The sequence below is a fragment of the Chiloscyllium plagiosum genome, chromosome 6 (assembly GCF_004010195.1).
Source record: "Chiloscyllium plagiosum isolate BGI_BamShark_2017 chromosome 6, ASM401019v2, whole genome shotgun sequence".
NCBI lineage: Eukaryota > Metazoa > Chordata > Chondrichthyes > Orectolobiformes > Hemiscylliidae > Chiloscyllium > Chiloscyllium plagiosum.
This window is the reverse complement of record NC_057715.1, coordinates 44,064,051-44,091,285: the sequence shown is the minus strand read 5'-3', so window position 1 is coordinate 44,091,285 and position 27,235 is coordinate 44,064,051. Positions and strand designations below refer to the sequence as shown.

General features: G+C 39.5%; 1 protein-coding gene and 1 long non-coding RNA gene across 3 annotated transcripts in view; both read right to left on the bottom strand.

The window, feature by feature from the left end:
- LOC122550549 overlaps positions 1-24,760 on the bottom strand; it is a 30,923-nt gene extending 6,163 nt beyond the window's left edge. The window contains exons 1-2 of the long non-coding RNA XR_006311883.1: positions 24,696-24,760; positions 21,012-21,130 (exon numbers count right to left, since the gene is read on the bottom strand). This is a non-coding gene — a long non-coding RNA (uncharacterized LOC122550549). The remainder of the gene's footprint in view (positions 1-21,011; positions 21,131-24,695) is intronic.
- Positions 1-27,235, bottom strand: part of LOC122550548 (glypican-6-like) — a 1,024,831-nt gene that overhangs the window by 903,483 nt on the left and 94,113 nt on the right. The window lies entirely within an intron of this gene.

Genomic DNA, 27,235 nt, shown 5'->3' with positions numbered 1-27,235 from the left:
ATTCACAAATTTACATCGATCTCAGTTTCTATATGCCTGGTAGGATGCATTTCCCTTGCTCAGGATTTTTGAAGTACAAATAATTGTTAAAAATTCAAATGAAATGCCAATATTCAGAGAAACTCTATACTCTGAAATGAAGTAATGCTCCTCAGAGAAAAAGGCAGAACATTTTTGTTAATGTCTGGGTTGTACACATTTTTTTCCAGATCATCCTGTAAAGTGTTTCCGAGTGTTTCTATGATGAGTAGAACATAGAACAGTACAGCACAGTACAGGCTCTTTGGCCTACAAGGTTGTGCCGAGCATTTATCTTGATCTAAGATCAACTGAACCTTCACACCCCTCAATTTACTGCTGTCCATGTGCTTTTCCAGCAGTTACTTAAATGTCCTTAATGTCTCTGATTCTACAACCGCTGCTGGCATGCATTCCACGCACCCACCATTTTCTCCGTAAAGATCCTTCCTCTGACATCTCCCCTACATCTTCTTCCAATCACCTTAAAATTATGACCCCTCGTGACAGCCATTTTTGCCCTGGGGAAAAGTCTCTGGCGATCTACTCTACCTATACCTCTCATTACCTCTATCAAGTCACCTCTCTTCCTTCTTCTCTCTTGTGTGAAATGCCCTAGCTCACTTAACCTCTCTTCATAAGACAAGCCCTCCAATCCAGGCAGCATCCTAGTAAATCTCCTCTGCAACCTCTAAAGCATCTACATCCTTCCTATAATGAGGCAACCAGAACTGAACACAATATTACAAATGTGGTCTCACCAGGGTTTTATAATGCTGCAGCAAAACCTCGCGGCTCTTAAACTCAATCTCCCTGTTAATGAATGCCAAAACACCAAATGCCATACTTAACATCCCTATCAACTTGGGTGACAACTTTGAGGGATCTATGTCCGTGGACCCCAAACTTCCATTATTCCTCCACACTGCCAAGAATCCTGTCTTTAACCCAGTATTCAGCATTCAAACTTAACCTTCCAAAATGAATCACTTTGCATTTATTTAGGTTGAACTCCATCTGCCACTTTCAGCCCAGCTTTGCATCCTGTCAATGTCTTGCTGTAGCCTGCAACAGCCCTCAACAATATATACATCACCAACCTCTGTGTCATTGGCAAAGTTATTCAAGACATTTATAAAAATTACAAAGAGCAGATGCCCAAGAACAGATCCACATGGGATCCCTACTTCAGCAGGTTGACAGAAGTGGTGAATCATGCTGAATTTAAGGCGATGAACTCAGGAGATCAGATACAAAGGAAGGACATGGGTCTAAAGCTGAGGCCTTCTGATCCAGTTGATATTGTACCAGCCTCTAACTCAGCTGCTCAGGGTGCAAGTCCCAGTCTAGGGCTTGTGAGCCGCAGAAGATCATGGTTCAATGGATTTAAAATCAGAATGCTGATCCTCAGTGACCTTATAGATGTTTATAAAATCATGAGGTGCATAAATAAGGTCAACAACAGTCTTTTCCCTCAAGTGGGGAGTTCAAACGATAGGGAGCCATAGATTTAAAGTGAGAAAAGAAAGATTTAAAGGGGACCTGAGGTGTAACTTTTCACATAGGTCATTCATATGTGGAATGAGCTGCCAGAAGAAGTGGTAGATGCAAGTACAATTACAAAATTTATAAGACATTTGGACAGGTATATAAATAAGGAAAGTTTAGAGGGATATGGACCAAATGCAGGCAAGTGGGGCATATTTAATTTGAGAAACTTAGTTGGTATGGATGAGTTGGACTGAAGGGTCTGTTTCCACGCTGTATGACTCTATGACTCCTAACATTTCCCCATTATTTTCAAAGGGGCAGGGGATCTTAAAAAAAAGGTAGGTATAAAACTATAAAACAAGCAGACAGCTCTTAAAACATAACTGGTACTCAGTTGAGCAATCGGACAAAATTTCGCGCTGACAGACAAGTGAGACTAAGGGGTATATAATCAGCTTGCACTTACAGTGTGCTGTTTTATTGCAGGAGTATTTTAAAATGAAATTGTTCTGCTTAATACATTGACAAATACATTAACATGGCTCTCTTAATTAAGGGAATGGCACATGATGACTGAGTGGGAAGGAGAAGATTTGAACAATTGGGGAAAAATAAATGACAAGAGATGATGAATGGAACATCAATACATGGAGAAATGATAATGAGTTCAACTATGCAGAGAGTTACACATCCAATCAACATTATTATCCCTTTATCACAGAAATGTTACCATTAGAGTCAAACCTTCCTGAAAAAACCCTAACACATCATGACACATACATATCATTATTAGGAGCAAGACTTCGAGGAAATGAAGAGATGCTCTGTTAGTGGTAAGCTTCTGGGACCTGTTTTGTTGCTTTGCCATGGCTCTTGTGTTTGCTTCACGCAAGTGGTATTTCACTGTAGCCTCACTGTTATTTTGGCATTATTCAGCATTTCCACATGTACGGATCCAGTGAACTCACCACTGAAAGTTAGTATCATACCCAGTAGTGTAGTTTGGGGCTTCTGGCTGAAATGTAGGGGTTATTCGCCCCAAGATGGCAATGGCTGCCATGGAGCTCCAACTGAATGCTATAATCTATGGGGCAGCTTGAGGCCGGAGTGTTTTTTTCAAAGTGGGAATGGCCTAACCAGCTGAACCTGAGGACATGATTGTTGTGAGGAGGGAGTTGCTCTCTGTGAAAGACTCTGTCAATAACTCAAATTCCCAGCCTTGCTCTTACATGTCTCTCAACCCACCCCCCTTGCAGTTCTCCACCGCTGCTTTAAGAATATAGGACAAAAAGGCAAATGAGAGATTTAGTTTGGAGTAGACCTCCTCCACTTGCTTACTGGTGATAAGTAGTCTCATGATGTGGGGAATTACTCTCCAGACTAAAAATGGGCAGCAGCTGATTTGGTCAAAGAATCGTTGTGACGTTGTGCACTATTGAATTGAGTTGCACAGCGATATGATCAGTGTCAGCAGATCAAAATCATACTGGAGCTCAGGGCCTTAGCCTGTGATCATCACGATGTATTGCCATTTTGTCAAGAAGCTTATAATGGTTTTAATTTTTCCTTCAGACCTGAAGAAGCACTGTGTGTACATGAGAGGTCTGTCAAGCGTGAAACCCAGATAAACAAGCTGGGGACTGTCCAACCTTGTCTGCCATAGCAGGTGTCATCTGCAAAGGGAAACCTCCGGGACCATGTTGGAGGTAGGTAATTCAAATATAAGGTGAACACGACTGGGGCTAAGACAGAGCCCTGGGGTATCAACGTATTGACATTCCTATTAGATCACCCACTAGTACCCAGTCAACACTAACACCAGGGAAAGCAATTATCCTCAAAGCCAACTAAACGCAACAAGTTTGCCCTTAAACAATTCCAGTATCACAAAATCAAAAACAAGTTCTATTGACAAAATTGTATAATTCAATGCCTCTCCTTTCTAAATATATATTAAGGCAAAGCTCAAAATTTCCAGGGATTTTCATTTTCTTGTCTTTGAGTTACAATGTTTCACAAAATTGAAGAGTGAAAACTTGAATTGCTTTTTCTATCTCTGAAACATAATTGGCATAATATTGCATAGACTTTTACAAAATTCATGTTTATTTGTCGGTCTGCCAGAAGCAATGAAGATGACAGAAGGATTCTGATGCATCTGCACAGATAAAATGTGACAGATGAAAAGCTTAACTTTACATTAATGTATGTAATTGTATTGAGAAAAACTTCAAACATTACATATTTATAGCACCATCTGCCTTCTCCATACAAACAAGTACAATTTCATTTGCAGTTTTTGGTGTATAACTATCTGTTTTCAAACTAGTTACAGTCTGCACAAGCAGGACAACTGGAATCTGGGAGTTTACTATGAAAATCGAACATGATCTGTCATCATTTCCAATGTACAGCTGCTTTTATCAGAACAAATACAAGTCCTCACAACAGAGCAAGGTAATGAAATTAAATGATTTTTTCAATATTTTCTGCTTTTATGTCTTCACCTCTTCCTCCTCCTCAGTCATAAAGTGCCCAATAGAACACAACCTACACGTGACTAGTTGATAACTTGGCTTAAAGTATAGACGTCTTTGAAATAACTCCACAGAGGCCAATATCTCATCACCAAGTCACCAGTTATTTACATGTGGAAAGTTTTTGAGACTGATCTAGATCCCTCAGAGCCAACTCTCAAGAATGAACAGAACCTCCAACACTCCTGCTTATATTTGCCAGGCTACCCAATTAACCACTCCAATCAGGGAACTCATATTCTATGAGGTCCACCTGGCTGTCCATGTTACTATCTCTATACTCTTCATAGTCAGAGTAATGGTATCTTGTGTTACACTGATTTGAGAGCTGAGGAACTTGTAAATTTTGTCCTGCTTGAGTACGCAGCACAATGCTGCCAACATAGGCCTTTCTAAATGTGGCACACTTTTAGGGTACCCTGTCACTGTTCCAATATCCTTTCCAAGCACAAAGCATACACAGTTTAGAAATAGGTTTGATCCATATAACCTAAGGTACAGATTATTCTCCATTCAAACCTTCTCTAATCCTTCCTCACCTCACATAATCAATCAGTCTAACTCTCAGGGGAAAAGAGGCTCAACCTGTTTCTCTTGAACAGACACGGGAAACCACACATTTTAGCATCATTTCAGAAAATTTCACTGTGCACACTCCACGGCCTTGATATTGGTTATACAGTGTGTGTGGTTTAACTAGGATTTAATATATGCGTTAGATGGCTTCCCTACTTTTCAAACATTTCCCACCAGAGGCCACCCTAGTCCTAAATTTACTTTAGCGACATTATTGACTGGTGTCAGACTATTAGTGATTTGGGAATCTGTAAGCAATGCTGATAGAAGCGCTAAATTAATTGGTTATATGAATAGGTAAAACTATGAGAAAGAGATTTGAAAATAGATAAATAGAATTGGAAGTTTGGATTTCTCGCCCACAAGCAACAACTGATGTTAAATCAACCATTAATTAGAAACAGATAAAATATGTCATGCATTAGACAAGAGTTAAGTGTTATAAAAAAGCTCTAGATCATGATTTCTGCAGAGGTAAACCGGTGACAAACTTGGAGGTGGAAGGAGCACTTAAATAGCAACCTTGATATAACTGCCCTTAAAAACATAGCCAAGAGCCAAGAACTAGAACACAAACAGATGGGAATTCTGATAACCTGGAGATCAAGGTTGCCACTGAAATTCTTAAAGGATGTGACTTAAAGCACAGCATCTCGGCTCCTCGGATTTGTTAAACATAAGCACTGGGACTGCTTTGACAACAATGAACAAGCAATAGCAATATTCTAGACGAAGCACGCTGCACTCACAGATCTTGCGTATCTGACGAGAAATTGCCAACAACAAATGCCAAATACCATATCACACAAAACACACACTGCAGGTCCAACTAGGAGAGACAAAGAGCTAATGTTGAGAAAATAAGCATGATTTATGTCAAGCAGCTGTTGATAAAAATATCCTAAATGCTGTACATGAAGTCCTGCAATCAATCAATGGCCCCAAGTCAACAGTGGGACACCTATCTTCTCAGCCAATTTACACATAACATATAGGTATGAGATTTTCTCTTGTTAGCCAGCAATCTCCTAAAAAAACAATCCATTGTGTGCAATGATGTCACTGAGTCACTTACACAACACTACACTCTGGAAGAACTTGATCACAATCATTCTCGAGCAGACACCACAAAGGCCTCAAACAGCTTTTACCATACACTGACGGCAACCCTCCTGTGCTTTAAGTCAACAGGGATACAATTCTTGAGACAATTCTCAAAGACCTTCACACAGGAAAACATATTCAATTTAAACAGACAGGAACCTCTGCAACTTGCAAGAGTAAACTAGTTAGATGAAAATTAATCAACAGATACTGACTGAACTCCTGTCTGTGGATAATTTCACTTTCTTAGCGTATACTCTGGAGGACAATCACTGAGTTGCGTGTTAATCATTTTGTAGTAGTCTAACAACACTTTGGCCTGACATGAAATCTGAAGAGACGAAACGTGATTATGCATCTTTCCTATCTACTTAAAAAAAATTGCATCTCAAATGTGGAAGAAACCTCATTTTTTTTACTTTTGGTCCATAGGCTGAAAAATGAAAGTTGAACACTGCTAACTGGTTAAAAAATGCTCGTAAAACTTTTTTTTTCCATAAATTTGGAGATCAAGTAGGATTGGTGGTATAGGCAATTAAGCAGGCAAAAGTGAGGACAGCAGATGCTGGAACCCAGAGTCTAGATTAGAGTGGTTGCTAGAAAAGCACAGCAGGTCAGGCAGCATCCGAGGAGCAGAAATATCACCGTTTCAGGCAAAAGCCCTCAAGCCATGCAAGACTGTGGATAAAATCATATGAGAACCTAAGTGATGTGAATTTTGATGAGATTTGTGGCAGAACTGTGTGAACAGTCTCGTGAGGTCTCTGTCAATATTGGGAGCAATTTGTTGCACCTTTTCTGTATTTATAGAGTCACAGAATAGTACAGCACAGAAACAGACCCTTCTGTCCAACCAGTCAATGCCAAACATAATCCCAAACTATACTAGTCCCACCTGTTTACTCCTGGCCCACAGCCCTCCAAACCTTTCCTGTTCATGTCTGTATCCAAATGTCTTTTAAACGTTGTAACTGCATCCACATTAATCACTTCTTTAGGAATTTCATTCCATATGCGAACCACAATCATTAAAATATTTCTATGGGCTCCTCTGTTACATTGGTCAGTGGTCAACTCTTTGTTCGAGATTGTCTTGGGTATGCAACAGTCAATGTGGCACACCCAAAACAACTATCTTTGAAAAAGGAAGGTCATTTACACGACTTCAATACTTGAGGTGTAATCCTGTCAGTGGACCTTGAGTTTCTGGTATTAAACACTCAGTTAAGTCCAACTGAAAAAGATTTAACATTTTCATTCCTTTTCGCAGTGTGAAGAACGTAAAAAAGGTTGAGGTTTACAACAATGCTGTCATTGTGTTAATTGCATCTGGAAAGAAAATGACAGCACCCCCTGTGGAAAACTGCTGCATTTTAGAATTAAACTGCGCATGTGCAGATGCTGAAAAATCCTGCCAGTTTTATATTGTAATGTCAGGGCATCCTGCTAGTTTTGCCGTTATTACATGGTTCACTAATGTCCTTTAGGGAAGGAATCTGCCATCTTTACCTGTTCTGGCCTAGATGTGACTCCAGACTCTTAACTCCTCTGGGCAATGAGAGATGGGCAATAAATGCTGGCTTAGTTAGTGTCATCGAGATGTACAGCATGGAAACAGATCCTTCGGTCCAACCTGTCCATGCCAACCAGATATCCCAACCCAATCTAGTCCCACCTGCCAGCACACAGCCCAAATCCCTCCAAACCCTTCCTATTCATATACCCATCCAGATGCCTTTTAAATGTTGCAATTGTACCAGCCTCCACCATTTCCTCTGGCAGCTCATTCCATACACATACCACCCTCTGTGTGAAAAAGTTGCCCCGTAGGTCTCTTTTATATCTTTCTCCTCTCACCCTAAACTTATGCCCTCTAGTTCTGGACTCCCCGACCCCAGGGAAAAGACTTTGCCTATTTACCCTATCCATGCCCCTCATAATTTTGTAAACCTCTATAAGGTCACCCCTCAGCCTCCGACGCTCCAGAGAAAACAGCCCCAGCCTGTTCAGCCTCTCCTTATAGCTCAAATCCTCCGTGATGCTCTGATCCTGCGAATGAATTTTTAAAAAAAGAATTAAATACCTGCAGGTCCCAGGCTATAAAATTCAAAATCGAAAGCCAAAATCCAAGAGAATCACGGTGGCACTGCTGCTTCACAGTGCTGGGGACCTGGGTTCAATTCCAGCTTGGATGAGAACTAAGGAGAATCCCTTGCTAGGTAGCAGCGAGTTGCCAGTTAGAGTGGTTTCTTGCTTGTTAAAAACCAAATTAACCCAATAACTTGCCTAGCTAAAATTTAGTTTCTAATCTTGCCAAAAAGGGTAAACACCAAGAGTTCTCAAAATGGAAGTCAGAGCAGGTAGGTAGTGATTTTAACTCACCCCTTGTTCGAAAGAACCTCGATGTGAATGGCAACAACATCTTAGCATTAGGGTACAAGTCAATTCCAGGATATCCTGGCAAAGGCAAGTTACTTACTTGGCACAACATTGTGGGCTGAAGGACATGTTCTGTGCTGTACTTTTCTATGTTCTATGTAAGGCGGGGTTAGAATCAGATGAGATAGATTCCATAGGGGTGCGGTAAGTCATTTGGTAGGATATGACAAAACCTGCTAGACCTTGTGGCAAGAAGCACTCTAAAAACCTTCGATTCATATAACACCTATTTGAAAACATGCAAGAATTTACAAATGGGTTACTTTTTGGAACAGTGGCATGGATGCAAAATGAGTCACAGTGGCAGCAGGAGTCTTTGAGTTAAGGAAATATTACCTAGTGACAGCTTCCAGATTGATACAGCTGGCAGAGATCTGTGTATGTACAGCAACCAGAGATATTCAGAAGGCTGCAAACAGGCAGCATCTCTCCATGTGAGTGAAATACAAAAAGAAATCTACTGATTCAGAAGAAGAAATTTTAATGTAAGAGAAGACCCAGAGCCATCCAATTAGTTATGGAATCAAATATTGACTGTGGTTTTGCAGGTAATTTCATGCTGTTAATATCACAAGAACTGAGAAATAACTGCATCCTCATGATCTCATGATTATAAGAGCTGGGAGATCATGTTGTGCCTATATAGGACATTGGTTAGGCCACTTTTGGAATACTGCATGCAATTCTGGTCTCCCTGCTATAGAAGAATGTTGTAAAACTTTAAAGGGTTCAGAAAAGATATACAAAGATGTTGCCAGGCTTGGAGAGTTTGAGCGATCGAGAGAATAGGCTAGGGTTATTTTCCCTGGAGCGTTGGAAGCTGAAGGATGACCTCATAGAAGTGCATTAAATGATGAGAGGCCATGAATAGGGCAAATAGACAAGATTCTTTTCCCTGAGGTGGGAGAGACCAGAACTAGAGGGCATAGGTTTAAGGTGAGAGGGGAAAGATTTAAAAGGGACCTAAGGGGCAAGCTTTTCACACAGAGAGTGGTGCGTGTATGGAATGAGGTGCCAGAAAAAGTAAAAGAGGTTGGTAGAATTACAACATTTAAGAGGCATCTGGATGGGAATATGAATAGAAATGGTTTAGAGGGGTATGGGCCAAATGCTGGCAAATGGGACAAAATTTATTTAGGATATCTGGTCAGCACAGACAAGTTGGACCAGAGGGTCTGTTTCTCTGCTGTATATTTCTATATCTCTATGACTCTATCTTGACTTCTGATCTACAGAGTTTTCTTTTTCCCTGTCTATATTTTTCCACAAATAATATGTCAAAACATCTGTTTTTAATCTGTCTTATTTCTAAAGTTTGTGTGTGTTGTGTTTCAAGGGATATAGTTTAGGTCACAAAGTAGTAATTTATTTTTTTTTCCATTTGCTAAAGAATACATTTGTTTACAATAAATAGATATTCTCCTGTCAATGATGAAGTCTGGTCCGAATTACGTTTGTCCAGAATAGCAGTCAGTCTGGCAAATTTGTTGTCTTGATGGTTTAATTTGTTATTTACACATTTGTGGTAGCCTATGGAATTGTGGAGTTTGATATTGATGCCTTCTTCCCAATTTAGTCAGAACAAAATCAAAGAATCTATCTGTAAGACAAAAGGAATGCAGAAGGGAGAAAGGAAATTCATTACGAGGTCAAGAGAGTTTCTGGCCTCTGGGCACCTAACTTTGAAAAAAGTAAAGAGTGAATGGAAGGATAAAGGTGATGTGAATAATCATGGAGTAATGGAAAGGAGAGGGTCCAAGGGCTGACTGGCCCAAAGAAGGAGGACTGATGTTTCAGAAGTGTGGAAACAGATAGTGGGAAGATCACGAAACAGAAGATCACGAGACAGAAAGTGGAAAGCAGGAGCGATTGAGATAATGATCAGTTGAAAGCAAAAATGACAACAAAACACAATAAAACACAATAAAACTAGATCATGAGGAAGAAAAGAGAGAGTGTAAAGAGGAAGAGAACAAGCGAATATTCCATGGTCTGTAGTTACAAAGAGAAAAAATATTGAGCTAGAGCTAAAGAGAGGAAATGGAAGATTTTGGATATGGGTAATATCCTGTACTCACAATGTGTACTAAGACAAGCAACTAACTAGTTACAGTTTAGTTTGAATGTCTATACTGTATTGACTTGCAGTATTTGCATTCTATCATTCTGTGAATTTTCTGATGACCTAGGACTCAGTAATGAGTGGATTGGCATATGGCTTTTACATCTGCAACTAAACTTTGAATCTTGTCCAGACAGCTTGATTTTTTTCTCTGCTACTGGCTCTGAGAGTCTGTGCAGAAACGTGAGCAACTCCTTGAATTGAAAGCCTGAAGTGTTTTGCCCTGGTGTTAAAATTCACAAGTTAGTTTCAAAGGAATGTGGATTTCATGGATCACTGGTGCGAAAATAGAAATGCCTCAGGAGTTCAATAGGGGTGACTGCTCTCAGCTTCAAACTGAGCTACATTGTTGGGGTGGACTTGAATGTGATTACTCTGCATCCAACCTGACCCAGCAATATCTGCCTGACTGCAATGAACATTCTCAAATACGAAAACTAGAAAGCAATCCAATAGATTTCCATATCAAAATGAGAATTTAATGCAAGTTAGTTAACGAGGCAAAATTCCCAGGCCTGTTTGGGTCTACAGTCTGCAGATCATTTCGCACACCCCCAAGCATTGCAATTGCATCTGGGAAAGGACTGGCTTGATTTCAGTAAAAAGGATTGATTTTGTTTGTAATCTTTCTGGATGAGCACAAGCTACTTTAATAAAAGTGGAATCATAATATCTGTTGCATTGTAATAGCACATTGGCATCTATAAAGACCTGCAATAGAGCAGCATTAATCACCTCCTAAAACATTGTCCTTCATGGGTGTTACAACCAGAAATCCAGGGAGGATAACACTCAGCAAAAGAGATACAAGCATTTGGCCACATTGATTACAAAAATGATTTAGCCCATGTTGATGACTAATAGCTATTCTTCATGACTAAATACTCTCAGGATTTAAAGGGCTCAAGTTAAAGAGAACATTTGGCTATCACCTGGTGCTTTAATCAACTCCCTGGCCTCAGTCCAATTATAATATCCTTCCATTAAATAGAAATTCACTTAAAGCAATGAAACCCATTCCCAATTTCATAAAGAGTTATGGCCTCAGATGTGGTATTGCTTTGTCATAAAGTGTTTCTTTTTCCTGTGTTTCTCCCTTCTTTCCTGAGTAAAATATTAGAATGGAAAGCTATTTTAGTGTCTGCAGCCAAACTAAGCGTTTTTATATGCATGGTCTGTTGGAGATAAACGTACGTCATTGCAGGCTCAAGCTCAACATTTAGGGCTTGGCACAACACCACCACTGAGACAGGCTACATGGTCAGGCTGGAAACTAAATATACTGAGTCAACAAGAAAGGTACGGAAAATGTTAAAGGGAGAAGGGTAGACTTGGTGATTAGTGATGAAGCCACTTTACATTTAAGAGGAGATGTAAGTAGATAGTAGAAATATATGGGGAGAATTAAGAAATAGGAAATCATTTTACACAGAAACACACAGTGCAAAGAATATCCAGCACAGAAATAGCCATTCATCCCAAAACAGTATTTATGCTCCACTTGAGCTCCTTCTTTCTTTTCTTCTCTAAATCTATTATCTTAAGCCTCCATCCCTTCTGTCTATATGCTTACTTTGCATCTGTACTATTTGTATCAACATTTTCAAAGGGCCCAAAGGAGACAGAAATAAATACATTAAATATCACTCGAGAAAAGTGGGAAATTAATGAGGCTCAAAATCAACCAATAAGTCACTTGGACCTGATGAGTTGCATCCCAGAGTTTTAAAGGAAGTTCCTATAAATGCACTAGTAGTAGTCTTTTAAGAATCCTTAGATTCTGGAAAAGTCCCAGGAGATTGAAAAACTGCCAATGTAACACCCCTATTCAAAAAAGGGAGGAGACACAACATGCATAACTATCAGGCAGTTAGCTTAATATCTGTCATTGGGAAAATGTTATTGTTCATTATCAAGGATGAAATAACAGAGCATTTAGAAATGTCTTCATTGAGTGAAGCTCATGGCTAACAAATATATAACAATTCTTTGAGGTGATAGCAAGTAGCATAGATAAAGAGGAACCAGTCGTTGGTATATTTTAAGATTTTCAAAATGCGTTGATAAGGTATCACACATCTGGCAACTTAATAATATTACAGCCCATAGTTTGGGAGGTGGGTGAGGATTCTCTTTAGCATGGATAAAGGATAGACTACCTAACAGAAGACAAAATGTTCAGAAAGAGGGTGCATTTTCAGGATGGCAACTTGGAATAGTAAGTCACAGGGATCAGTGCCGGGAGCTCAATTATTTACAATATATGGTAATCGGTTGGATGAGGGGAGTGAAGGTACTGTAGCCAAGTTTGTGACTGCTCACAAATAGGCAGAAAGGCAAACAGTAAGAATATAAGGGATATAAATAGGTTACGGGAACATGCAAAAGTAATTCAGGCACAAGGGCTCCCAAATCCCTCTGGAATGTAATGTGGGAAAATATGAGGGTATGCAGTTTAGCAGGAAGAATGGAGGCATTGGATATTATTTAAATGTTGAAAGAGAGCTGCAGCACAGACGGATTTGGGAGTCCTTGTGCCTGAATCAGGAAAACCTGCATCCAATTTCAGTAGATAATCGGGAAGGCAAATGGATTGCTGGCCTTATTTGAAAGGCAATGGTGTAGAAGAATAGGGAAATTCTGCTAAAATGAAACAGGATATAGTCACACTGCTGGAATACTGGAAGCAGTTTTGATCCTATTATTGAAGTAAAATAATACTGGTTTTGGAGGCAGTCTACAGAAGGTTCACTTGGCTGAAAAAGTTATAGACGGGCTGTCTTATTATGTGTGGTTCAGTAGATTGGGCCTGTATTCATTGGAGTATAGTAGAATAAGAGGAGATCTTATTAAATGTAGAAAGCTTGTTTCCCTTTTGTGAGATTCTAGGACCAGAGAGCACAATCTCAGAATGAGGGGTCACACATTCACAGCAGAACACAGTGAATCCGTGGACCTTTTTAGTAGAGTTGGCTGTCAAAGCTATGCCATTAAATAAAGAATCATAGAGTCATAGAGATGTACAGCATGGAAATAGACCCTTCAGTCCATCCATGCCGACAGAAAACAGCCTCAGCCTGTTCAGCCTCTCCCTATAGCTCAAATCCTCCAACCCAGGCAACATCCTTGTAAATCTTTTCTGAACCCTTTCAAGTTTCACAACATCTTTCCAAAAGGAAGGAGACCAAAATTGCACGCAATATTCCAACAGTGGCGTAACCAATGTCCTGTGCAGTCACAACATGACCTCCCAACTCGAGACTAAGTTAGACAGACTCTTAATCAGTAAGAAACTTAAGAGTTTTGAGGACAAGACATTAAAGTGGAGTTAAGAATGATCAGACCAGACATGATTTGGAGATGCCAGTATTGGTCTGGGGTGTACAAAGTTAAAAATCACACAACACCAGGTCATGTTCCAACAGGTTTAATTGGAAGCAGTAGCTTTCGGAGTGCTGCTCCTTCTTCAGATGGTTGTGGAGGACACGATTGTAAGACACAGAATTTATAGCAAAAGTGTGATGTAACTGAAATTATACATTGAAAAATACCTTGATTGTTTAAGTCTCTCATCTGTTGGAATGACCATGTTAGTTTCACTTTTTTCATATGTAAATCGCAAAACCTTTTTTAGAAGTTACATTCTCAAGTGAACTTTAACATGACCTCACTGCATGTCCGAGCAGACTTGAGGGCTGAATGGCCTACTTCAGCTCATACACCTTTGTGGTCTTGTTAAATTCATCATTCCTGAATTCATTAATGACCATTAGCAGAAATCATTCATTCATTACATGCTGCAGTAATGTTCATTTTTCACATTTCGCATGCAGTTAAAGGACTACATAACCACCAGGAATTCCAACTTAATTGGGAGACAGGTTTTACCTTGGCCACCTGGAGAGTAATCTGACAGAATGGGCTGCCCACCTATTGTGCAAATATGCCTAATTTTCAACTCATTGATTGCAATCTCTGGATAATGTATCTGTCAAGGAAGTGAAGTGGTTACCTCAAATTACATTCACATTCTTGCCCTTTGTGCACTCAGGTAACCAGCCATGTATCAAATAGTAGAATGCACTGCCCATATCTCTCTGTCTAGGCAGAGCAGTGATTTAGCATCAACTTCCGATGCCTACCACATCCTAGCCCTCCCAAAATCAGGGAGTTTCCAATTTCTGACAGGAGAATGGCTCCCCTGGGGAGGGGCAAAATGATTCAACACCACTATCCTTTCCAATTCTGCCATAATTGTGATTTGTATTTGAAAATATACACACCTGAATCTACACTTAATCAGGTTCAGTGCTTGATTCACAAATTTCACCTTTCATATGTTTTATTGTTTTGGATTAATTTAGACAGATTGGATTGTATTTTACACATTGACAACTTAAATAAGCCTTTAAATTCTCCAATGATACATGGTTCAATATAAAATATTGCACTCACATTCACAAATCCTCTTTGTGGGATTTAGTTTCTTTTCAAGTTTGCTGCTTATGAATATATCTTTCACAAATAGGGATCAAAATCTTGGCAATAGGATGGTTGAAGAGTCAGGAGATGCCTTTCATCCAGTAAAATTCCATTTATTCAACTTCTCAAATAACATCTCCTCCCAGCAAATAATCTCAGCTGTGTGGCATCATGTGGCAATCCCTGTTTGACCAAACTGCCCCATGGCACTGCTCAAGAAACATCATAACACTTATTCATGACAATACAAGACTTTAGTGTATAACAGAACTCAAAGCAAGGACAATATTTACATAGCCACTCGTAATAAAAACAAGTTTTACAAAGGAGTTTCATCTTGAGGAATTAAGTACAAACTATACATTCTATGACACTTGCAAGTCTAAGAACCTCAACATCTAATCCTCAACTTTGCCATTAATCTGAATTGGTATGTAAACTTAACTCACTTCTAAAGGGAAGCAATTACAAACTCATGGTACTTGCATCAGCATGGCTAGATGCACGTATAGACCAGTTTGGTTTGATTTCAGTTTGGTTTGTTTTAGATTAGTCACATGTACCTTAGTACAGTGAAAAGCTTTTGTGAGCAGAACAGACAGATCATAGGGTGCTTAGACAGACTGAGGCACATAAAGTTAGAACTGCACAGAAGGTGCGCAAAACAAGGTCAACATTAGCAAAATCAACATTATTTGAAGTTAGAGAGTTCATTCAGCAGTCTCATAACAGCAGTGAAGAAGCTGTTCTTGAACATGTTGGTGCATGTGTTCAAGCTTCTGTATCATCACTGTGACAGAAGAGGTTGGAAGGGAACATTCCCAGGTGGGAGGGGTCTTCAATGACGTTGGCAGCATTTCCACGGTTGAGTTCTGTGATGGTCTGGGTGTGCACACAACTTTCTGTAGTGTCATATGGTTCTGTGTGGAGCACATATCATACCAGGCCATTATGTATCCGAATGTTGGTATGGTGCATCTGTATAGATTGGTGAGAGTCCTTATGGGCATCCTGAATTTTTAAGCCGCCTGAAGAAAAAGAGGCATTGCTGTGCCTTCTTGACTGTTACATCTACATTGAAGTCCAGGACAAATTGTCGGTTATTGTCACTCCTAGGAATGTGAAGCTCTCAACCCTCTTCACCTCAGCTCCATTGACGGAAATGGGGGTGTGTCCTCCTCCTTTCTTTCTGAAGTCAATGATTAGTTCTTTCACTTTGCTGACATTAAGAGAGAGGTTGTTATCATTGCACTATGACAGCAAGCACTCTACCTCCTTCCTGATTTCTGTACACTCACCAGCCCAAGTGTACCAACAATAAGACAGTGAGATAAAGAAAGATCAAAGAAGCATTCCACAATGATCTCAGCATCAGGGGAGTACTACACTAGAACAGGCTCATCATCTTTGGTGATTTCAGTGTTATAAGGATACTACCACATTGGAAGAACAAGCTCCAATTCTTCTCACTGTGACAAATACAATCCTCTCTAACAAGCTTTGGGAAGAATAACAAAAAGATGGGGTACTGGGCTAATGGTCGGATACTTGGTAGTGTGGATGAGCAGAGGGATCTTGGTGTCCATGTACACAGATCTCTGAAAGTTGCCACCCAGGTAAATAGTGCGGTGAGGAAGGCATATGGCGTACTGGCTTTTATTGGTAGAGGAATTGAGTTCCGGAGTCCTGAGGTCATGATGCAGTTGTATAAGACTCTGGTACGGCCACATCTGGAATATTGTGTGCAGTTTTGGTCGCCTGCCTCACCAAAGGTAAGGGGGCATAGCTTTAAATTAAGGGGGGGTAGATATAGGACTGATGTTAGGGGTAGGTTCTTCACTCAGCGAGTCGTTAGTTCATGGAATGCCCTGCCAGTAACAGTGGTGGACTCTCCCTCTTTATGGGCATTTAAGAGGGCATTGGATAGGTATATGGAGGATAGTGGGTTAGTGTAGTTTAGGTGGGCTTGGATCGGCGCAACATCGAGGGCCCAACGGCCTGTACTGCGCTGTATTCTTCTATGTTCTATGTTCTATGTTCTATGTAAGCTCTTGAACTGCAAACAATGTAAATACACTTCAGCTCTAAACATCTGCATTAATGTATGACAGAGGCCTCAAGGATGTGCAGCCTGAGATGTGCTGAATGCTTCTTAGAGATCAACAGCTTGTCAGTGCCATCATGTCCTTGACATTAATTTCTAAGCGACTATGACGCAGAGTCAGGGCTGCCCAAACTCACCTCTTCCTCTTCAGACCTGCCTAATGCCTATGCTGAATCTGATCACCTCCACACCCCCTCCCAGGAGCCAGGGCACAGAGTGGCACTGCCAAACCTGATGGAAGGATACCAAACCTGGCCCAGGTCAAGCCTGAGAGCCACTGTCACCACAGGTATACCCAACCAAAAGAATGATACTTTGCCCTGGACCACACCAGCACAGAGTCAGACTCTCCCAAAGCCCAATTCCAACCTGACATAACCAGATGAAGAGCAGTGCAAGTCAGTGCTGCACCCTCACGATTGTGTTTCCTTGTTTATGCAGTGAGCTTGTCCTGGACTGCAAAGTGCACACTCAGACACTAACCTTGATCAGGGAGGACCAAAGGGAAAGGGACAGAGATCCCAGAGAAACATCACCTGAGAGACCTATACCATAGACAAGGGACAGGAGGGCAAATCCTGGGGCAATGATGGATTTTCCAGGGTAGTAGACAACCTAAGTATGATGACTGTCGTCCAGAAGATAGCAGTCACCTCCAAATAGGCATAATATTCTGTCTCAATATCTTAATATTTTACTGAAGCTAGAACCTATCATGTGCAATGATGCTAAAGAATCATTTCCACAGCATTGTGTTCTGCATGGGTTGGCTCTCCATCTATTTCAATCTCACAATATCAAGGCCATGAAGTAGCTGACTCTGGAGAAATCTCCAAAGAGCTGATCGCATCCCTGCTGAAGTATTAGTGTATGAAGAAGATAATGCGATTTGGAAGCAGACAAATCTTTTCAGTTTGACCTGGAACCCAGGGCATTGTGTCCCAAGATTACAAAGATCCTTCCACAAGTAGAATTGAAGCGACTCCAGGCATGACGATCATTAGTGTATTTCACCTCTCCACAGTAAGTAAAACTCTTGCAAGGATTATCCTCCATAGGATTGTCAGTCATCTGACAGGTTCAGTATACCGAAAATCACAGTATGATTATCGCACTGGACATGGAGTGGTCAACATGATCTTTATTATGCATCAAATTTAAGGAAAGCTTCATGAACAAAAGACACTCTCTATATCATTTTCATTGACCTGACCAAGGTCTTTGACACAGGGAAGGTCTGAAGAAGGAGGTGCACAAATGCAGCTGCCCTGAAAAGGTGATCAGGTTCATTCTCACACTTCATGATGGCTCCATGGCCAATGTAATGCAGAATAGCTATCACCAATGACCATAAGGAAAGCGTATAGTAGCTTTAGCTTAACATCCACTATTCAGCCATACATACACCCAAAGATATCCATATGAGAGGAAACATTCAGGTCAAGATAGCCATTTACCTCTTCAATTTGGAAAGGGTAAAGGCTCACACACAAAGATTGTACAGAGCTTGTTTGTTGATAACTGCGCTCTCAAAGCAAACATTCTGGAGAAACATCTCGCAGCTTATTGACTGTTTTGCCCAAGTCTCATAATGATTCAATCTTATAATCCAACCTTTCACTGGTCACGTACTCCATGACTTCTCAATCACAGCCAATAACATCTGTGCCCGCTCCTGCTCTTCCTGGTCTCTCATGGCCAGACTGTGCAACAGTTTCTTTCCCCAAGCCATCAGGCTTTTTACCACAATATAATCAGACTCTTTCCGGTCTGAAATGTCTATTATCCATCATTCTTCTGTTATCCTATAACTTGCTGTTTTGCACTTGTTTTGCACTTTATGCCATGCATGATTGTGTAGTTGTGCTGTCCATGTAGCACTCTCAATACTGGAGGAACACTGATGCGTTTTTACTATATCAGTTATATATGGTAGAAATGACAAATAAAAGCTACTCTACTCTACTCTTCCAGCCCCACAACCAACCAGAATTTTACTTATAGCAGGGATGGTACTAGGATACTTACTGAAAAATGTAATTCCCTCATCTACAAAAGAACACTTAGCTTAAAAGGGACCATTTTGTCTATTCAGAAAGAGTCTACAGGGATTCTCTTGACACTTCACCTTACAATAGTGACAGGAAAATTGTGAATGCCTTCAAGTAAGCATAATTAATTTCATTTCAAGTTGGTTTCTCTGAGTAAAGACAAAATCTCCATCTAAAGAACAATGGCTTTGATGCTTTATGCAATCCACAGAAGCATATTATTTCCTCAAGGTCCTCTATAAAGATCACCGACTTGCTCCTTTTAATCAGTGAGCAACAATTGCCTGGGTTTTGTGGAAGAAGTAACAGTGAATTCTCAGCTGTTGTAGAGAAGTAAATAAAACAACAAATGCCAGCATCTAAAGATCTGCAGTTGATACTGTGAATCAGGAAGCTTCTGCAGGACATGCACTAAACAGGCGCCTTATCAAGAGATTTGGCATAGAAGTTCACATAAGTTGTCAAACTACAAGAACCGTTCATCAGATCCACATTAAACATGCCCAACAATGTTAAGGCTGGTATATTAAGTGAATCTTCGAAATGTGTAAGTGTAATGAGCCGACTGATGTTACTACTTCACTTGTGATTGGCAATCCTAGCCATACGACTCCCACCATTAACTAAGCTAAAGTTATTGATGTGAACTGTAGGAGGAATTTATTACTGTGTAACTATTTGGGTAGTTTATGCTAACAGTAAATAATTCATCTGATGGCCAGTTAAATGACATGACAAGTGACACTTTCTTTTATTTGAATGTTCTGCAAATACAAAAACAAGTAGCTGGCTTCAGCACTTTAAGCAGTGCATTTTCAAACTTCCACTCAAAAGCCAGCTACTTTTGTATGATTACTTATGAATGGATTTCTCTATCTATCAATCCTTTTTCCTGAGAATGTCATCAAAGATCTAACAAATCGTAGAAATGTGACAGTGCAGAATGAGTTCATTCAGCCTTTTGTGTCTGTGAAGGCCTCCTGAATGAATGATCTACTTACAGCCGCTCTCCTGTTTTCTCCATGTGACCCTGCACACGAAATGAAAAGAAAACAAAGAACTGCAGATGCTGTAAATCTGACTCCTGCACACTGTTCCTTTACAGGTAAAAGTCTGATTTCATTCTAAATGCTTCAACTGAACCTGCTTCCACCACACTCTTAGGCAGTGCCTTCCAAACACTAATCATTCATTTCCCTCTCTTCCCCAAGAATTACAGATAAGAGAGTAGTAGGAGAGTGGAACTGCAAGGAAACATGTTTGAGATAGAGAGGAACTAAGTACAGAGGAAGACTCTGGGCTGAACGTTATCTGGGAGAGGCTGAGCAAGTGTGAACCTGTGAGGGAATACACAGAATTGAGGGGGGGGGGAGGTATAAATACAGAGCAAGATTCTGGGCTGACTGTTACCTGGTAAGGAGGAGAAGAAAGAGCTCTGAGAATTGCTGGAGAATATCTGGTTTGATAAACTTTTTATAGTGCCAACACTGGGAGTCTCATAGCTCTAGGACTGGTGCTAAACAGCTAGGAGTTTGAAAAAAATTGTTTAAAAAAATGTAATAGAAAGTAAGTAATTGCTGAATCTCACCTAGCATTGCTACATAATTAATAATACTTTTTGGTAGTCATGGCGAAATTTGTATTCAAAAAGCTTCAGAAAGATATTGTTACCGGTTATTATCAATAATAACTTAATTACTGCTTACATGAATACCTGATTGATTGGTTTCAAAATGGCTGGATTCATCCAACCTTAACAGTGCAGACCCTGTGATATATGGCAGTTCCAGAACACAATACATGAAGTGTATTGTACATGAAGTGATGCTGGCTGCAGCAGCTTGAGCTCCACATGTGGAACTTGAACAGCAGCTGGAGTCACTGCAGCACACCCTGGAGGCTGAGAACCATGTGGATAACATGTTTACCCAAGTGGTCACCAACAGATAGACAAAAATAAATAGGAATTTAATGCAGGAGACCCCTTGAATAAATCTCACTCTAACCTTATTCAATCTGAATACTGATGTGAGTAATGGCTTATCAGGAGTGTGCAGCCAGAGCCAAATCATAGCTTTCAGATTTACCTTTCTTTCATATTAAGCTCTTTCCAGTGCCCCTTGTGCATTATAACCACCATTTTGTTCGACTGACAATGCAGAATCAGAGACCTTTACATGCCGCTTCTGCCTATACATAAGCTTTCCTAAAATATAAAAAGAAAATCAAGTCAGTAACTCAGTGCCATGCCTACAATCTGAAAGAAAATTGTACTGCAACCCTCTATTGTCACCAATGCAGATGACTGTCGTCTCCTGGTGTGGACCATTCACCGACCACTTCCTCTGGCATTTCATTCCACGTACTTTAAAGAAATGAATCAGGTAATTAGTTACAAAAAGTATCTGTGTCAATTTAATGGTTCAAACAGCTGGTTTCAGATGCCTTAAAAAACATATCATTCTTCAAACAAAATCAAAATACACTTGCTTCTTTAAAACTGATCTTTTCCAACCTTATTCCATATGTTTCTTTGCTGATGCTGGCACTCAATCTACACTAAATGATAACCTTTTCAGTTTCCTACACCCATCTCATTTTTGCAAATTTCATTCCTTCCCTTACTAATTGTAAACAATATATTCCAGACTCAAAACCATCTACACATGAATTTAAAAATCCTGCATGCTTAACGTAGATGCAACTCTCCTGCATGCACTGTTCTAGCTCCTCCTTAAATACATTCGGATCATGCATCACATTCTCTCTCAAATTCTTTATTGATTTGTTAATGACTCATATTCATGACTTCTAGATTTGGATAATCCTCAAAAGGAGAAAGCAGAATATTCTCTATTGAATTCCTTCACAAGTTAAACAATCTTTCAGTGTTTTCATTTCTGAGCAGTTCTAACTGTCAAGGCCATTGTATCTTCTTAGATCTGGTACTGTCTTTGAAAATTCTTTCTGCACTTTCTCCAGTGCATCTACATCTTCTTGACAATAATGAAGATTAACATCATCTATATTAATATATGTGTGCGGTTTAACCAAATTTACATGTAGTTTAATCTAATATCATTGGCAGAACCTGAGAATTAGTCTACTACCCAGTCTCTTCAATGGACATGGGGAATCCAAAGATGGAAAAAATAAAGAGCATGCAACACATTTCAATGGCCTTTGCAGAATATCCAAGACCTACACTTAAGAAGTTCAATTAAAATTCTCAATATACTCTTTGGAAATTGAGATTTACATAAATATGGAATGAGGCACTTATGTTACAGATCAAAAAGATTTAGTAGTGGAGCCTCATAGCCAAACAACAAAGCTGTTTTTATTTTAAAAGTTTTGATATTAGCTGTGGCAGCCAAGTATATAATTTAGACAATAAATTATTTTTTTTTATATATATGTAATGTATGTAATTATATATAAAGCTCGTTTATAATAAAACTGAATTCTTGAATTTGTAGTTCATTAAAGTAGTATATTTTAAGAGTTTCTACACATTAGTAAAAATCAACACTTTTTCTCACATGCAATGGTATCATAGCTATCTTCATTCCAGACTATATAGTAGTGCAAGGAAATAAAACAAATTGAATCTTTTCCCTTTTCCTGTTTACAGGATTATGACTAAGTCATTGGATATAAACGGATAACAGGGCACTGACAACACTGTGATCATTCACAACCATACCTGGTAGCACCAATCTTAGCCCAATTAGTGGAATGCAGATTGTGGTATGGGATATGAGACACAAAAAAGAACCAGCCCTACAATTTCTATTTCAAAATTATTAAGTCTCATCACAGAGAGTTCACAACGCCACCATGCTACTTAAACAGCATTGCTTCCTGCATCTGAGCAGTTAAGGAGTGAACCATCACCGATACCTGTTGGTTTATATGTGGCCATTCTTCCAATCTACCACAACAGTGCATTACCACCTACACAGAAATGCCACAAAAGTAAGTTTGTATTTAAAGAAGCTGTGGTACTAGCTGCACAAAACCTGACTTCATCTTTTTAAAGTTACCCAACTATATGGGAAGATGGTGTTGTGGCAATGTAACAAAACTGTTAATCTATGGTTAATGGGACAAATCCTACCATGATCAAAGGCAAAATCTGAATAAAACAAGATCTGCTTTTATTAAATATTCACCTAATAGTGACCATTGTCATTTTAAAAAAACATCTAGTTCACTAATTCTCTTTAGGGAAGGAAATCTGCTGCTCTTCTCTGGCCCATGTGTGAGTCCAGATCCACAGAATGACCTCCAGAAAATACAACTCCAGGGAATGGGCATCCTGGCTTCAGGGTCAGCCTGCCATTTTTGAAAAAGGTGCTCAACTAGTCTATCTAGCTCTTAATGTTTGGTGGTGACACTGTCAACTTTCCAATTTCCACAAAATTCAAAACTACAATGCCAGTGGTACCTACATCCCATGAAAAATACATTGCTGCAGAGTCTTCATGTTGCCATTTAAAATAATGTTGATAGAAATAAGCAAAAACAATATTTATACAATGCATGTAATGCTGAAAGATAACACATGGAACAGTCAACTAGCACAATGAGATATAGCCTAAACCCCTGACCTGGGATGGGCGGCAACCAGTGGTAAGTTCAATTGGGAGCAAGAGTTATTGAGGTCAAGGGCATCATTGGGATATGGCCGAGAGGGGAATAAGCTGGTCAATAGCTGCAGCAGCAACAGAGTGAAGACACAGCCAATGGCATGAGGGAGTCATGGTTAAGATCTTCTGAATTGATCTTTCAAAACTTTCCCTGAGACAGGCTGTGAGTTCATGACATCTCTGAAATGCTGTGAAGCAATACCCCTTAAAAGTTTGTCTGGCTCCATTATCGAAGGTTGGGGTCAAGAGGGGGAAGGAATTGCCTACGTCCATATTGCTGCCAGCCCGGCTGGGAGTGAAGAATGTAGGTGCACCCTTAATCCTCTGAACCAGCTGATGTCCTTAGAATGACCTCCAGAAAATGCAACTCCAGGGAATGGGCATCCTGGCTTCAGGGCCAGCCTGCCATTTTTGAAAAAGGTGCTCAACTAGTCTATCTAGCTCTTAATGTTTGGTGGTGACACTGTCAACTTTACAATTTCCACAAAATTCAAAACTACAATGCAAATATTCATCACAGTGGCTCAAATATTATTGCTGTTTTTGATTTTTGTTCCCTGTTTTCCTGTATCCTGACCTTACATCTCAGTAGACATGGTGTCAAGCCAATATACTGGAAATGCCAGCTCATTCATCACGCAAACCTGCCTTTAATGGAACAGATTAATTTCCAAGTTAGACTGAAGTTAAACACAAGGCAGATTTTTAAATTTAATTGCAGGCAGATTGCCATGCATCCTTTGAAAGGATCCACATTTTAGGCAGCTGTACATTTGTTTTCTTCAATCCCTGTTTCCCCACAACTAAGAATTCACTAAGAAGTTTTAAGAGGAAGATAAAAATCCTACCATACATCATGACAATCTAATCTTTTGCACTGAAGATCAAAATAAATACATGCAATGTTGTTAATTTTAGAACTTTGTGTCTGAATTTATTTCACTCAACCATCAAACTACAGTCCTTCCAAACAAATGAAAGATCAGCATGTATGAGAAATAACTGTCAACAAGCAGGCCACATAGAGAGATTTACAGATAATGTTCTAATACCTAATACCCTCTAACAGGTTTCCCTGTGAAATGAATGACATTGAAATGAGTCGTAAGACAGCCCTACCTTTCTTTTGTTGTTTCAGACTCGATATGAGGAGTGAAATAAATTTCTGCCTGTCTCTGTTAAACTTCTTGAACAACTGTACACAGGGAAATCATTACACTCCCTCTGAGCATCAAACCAGCAGGCAAGCGCCAGAGAACAGCAGTGAAATTTCATCGCTGAAATAGCCATCAGGGTGGTCTTCAGTCGATTTGTGTGATGGATAAAGGGAAAAGGGGCATCCAGATTTCTCAGCGTTTGGAAACCTGCTTCACAATTGATAGATGTGGAAGTTAAAAATAACTTGTGAGGTAACATGTGAAAACTCAGCTTCTGGATGCTGAATTAGACATAGGATGTGTACTGAGACTGTTACAAAAAAAAACATTTGTTTCCAATGTATATCCTACACATTCCCCACTTGTTATACACTAGAAGGTATTTGTTTCTGAACAGAGTCCAAGTCCACACTTATTTGTAAGAACTTTATTTTGGTTAACCACACTCCAGAACATGCATACATTGCTGATTACTAGATTCTAACATTACTACAAATGATAGGCTCCCAATTCACCCTTCATTAATATATCCATCACTTTTTTTTACTCATTCCATTAAGTCTTGGGAATCCCATCAGATCAGGACAGATAGATTTTAAAAGACTTCTCAGTCATGTTGAACTTATGCACTTCACCAAATATCAAGCAGACCAAATGGCAAGTTCTGAGAATGGTCACAACTGTATGCCTTAAGCTTGGAGTTGCAGCAGTTATAACTTAGGATTGTGTTCAACAAAGAAAACAAATTAAAACTGTAATTTACAAAATAACCTCACTGATTTTCACATTTTAATTTATTTCCCATGCGAGCATGTAATGAGTGATATCCCCAAGTTTCAAATCCCATTCCCCCCACATATATGTTATAAATAACACATTTATAAGACCCTCATCTTCTGCTTATCTATCTATTTATTCAGCCTATTTATTTCAGAGTGGCATGGTGGTTTAGTGGTGACCACTTGCAACCTCACAGTGCCAGGGACCCAGCCTTGATTCCACCCTTGGAGCCACTGTCCGTATAGAGTTTGTAGAGTCTGAGTGGGTTTCTTCCAGGTGCTCTGGTTTCCTCCCACAGTCTATAGATATGCAGGTTATGTGAATTGGCTATGTAAATTGTCCGTAATGTCTTGGGATGTGCAGGCTTGGTGGGTTGGCCATAGGAAATGCAGGGGTAGGGGAAGTGGGTCTGAGTGGAATGCTTTCAGAGGGTGGTGTGAATTTGATGGGCTGAATGGCCTGCTTCCACACTATGATTCTATGATTCTATGACCTGATCCACATATGCAACTTCAAAAAATGAATTACACCAATGGCCTCTACCCTGTAAATTTGAAGTACATATTTAATTAAAAACTAAATAACATTGAGGAGCAGAGTATTCTGAAGCTTCAGAGGTGATCGTTCCCCTCTGCTTGTATGAGTCAAGGCCAACAGAGAGCTAATTAATTTTCAGAAGTAATGGCGGAAGAGCTAAAACCTCAAAGGACGAGTGCTGCTCAAATCCTTCAAGAAGAAAATTTGTGTTTCATTTATGCTCACTAAAATAAAAAAACAGAGGCTCCTATGAGCAAGTAAAGAGCAGACTGTGAGGTATGGAGCAATGAGCAGAGGAGCAGCCCTAAAGTAGATCACTAAGAACGCAGTGGTAATCATTTCAATACGCAGGTTAAATATTTATACAGATTTAAATACACCACAATTTTCAAATCAAGTAAAGAGTATCAGGCTGGTAAAGTACATGATAACTCATTATTCACAACCAAACAAGGTAGTTTTAATACAAACTGTACATCACCATTTAAAACCAGACATTTGAAGCTCCACATACATTTCTTACAATGTCTAGGAATACTTGGTGATTTCAGTTCCTGAAATTCAGAAAGCATTTAATATTTTATCAAAACATGGATAAAAAATACAGATGAAATAGTACGTGCTCTAACATTAAATTCAAATTCCAGTGAGAGCTACAGAAAGCTGAATATTTTGAATTTGATGGGCATTTCACAAAGTGACTTTAAATAAACTGGTAGAATGACTTATTTTATCTCTGCTTGCGTGCAAGTAAATTTTAATTACTTAATATCTACAGAGACAATATTCAATAACATTCTCCTTGTGGATATTTTGAAACAGAAGATGAATGCAAAACACGGGAGAGTCCATTTTTAATAATACATTTATAATCTTTTTCCCTTTATTTTTTCATGTGATATATCACCAGCAAGGCAACTTTTGGTACACATTCCCAATTGCCCTTAATTCAATGGTTGGGGGAGGGCCTTTCAGAGAAGAGTTGAGTCTACTACATTGCTTGGGGTGTGAAGTGGGTCCTTCTCAACCTCACCTAAGGTATGCTGACCCTCAGGTTAAACTTACTAATGAGAGAGTGGTGATTTTACCTAGATCAGCTATGTGTAGCAGATTTGACTTGCATTTATAAATTAGATAGTATTTATTTTAATTGACATTCGTTTCATGATCAGTAGCTTTCAAATT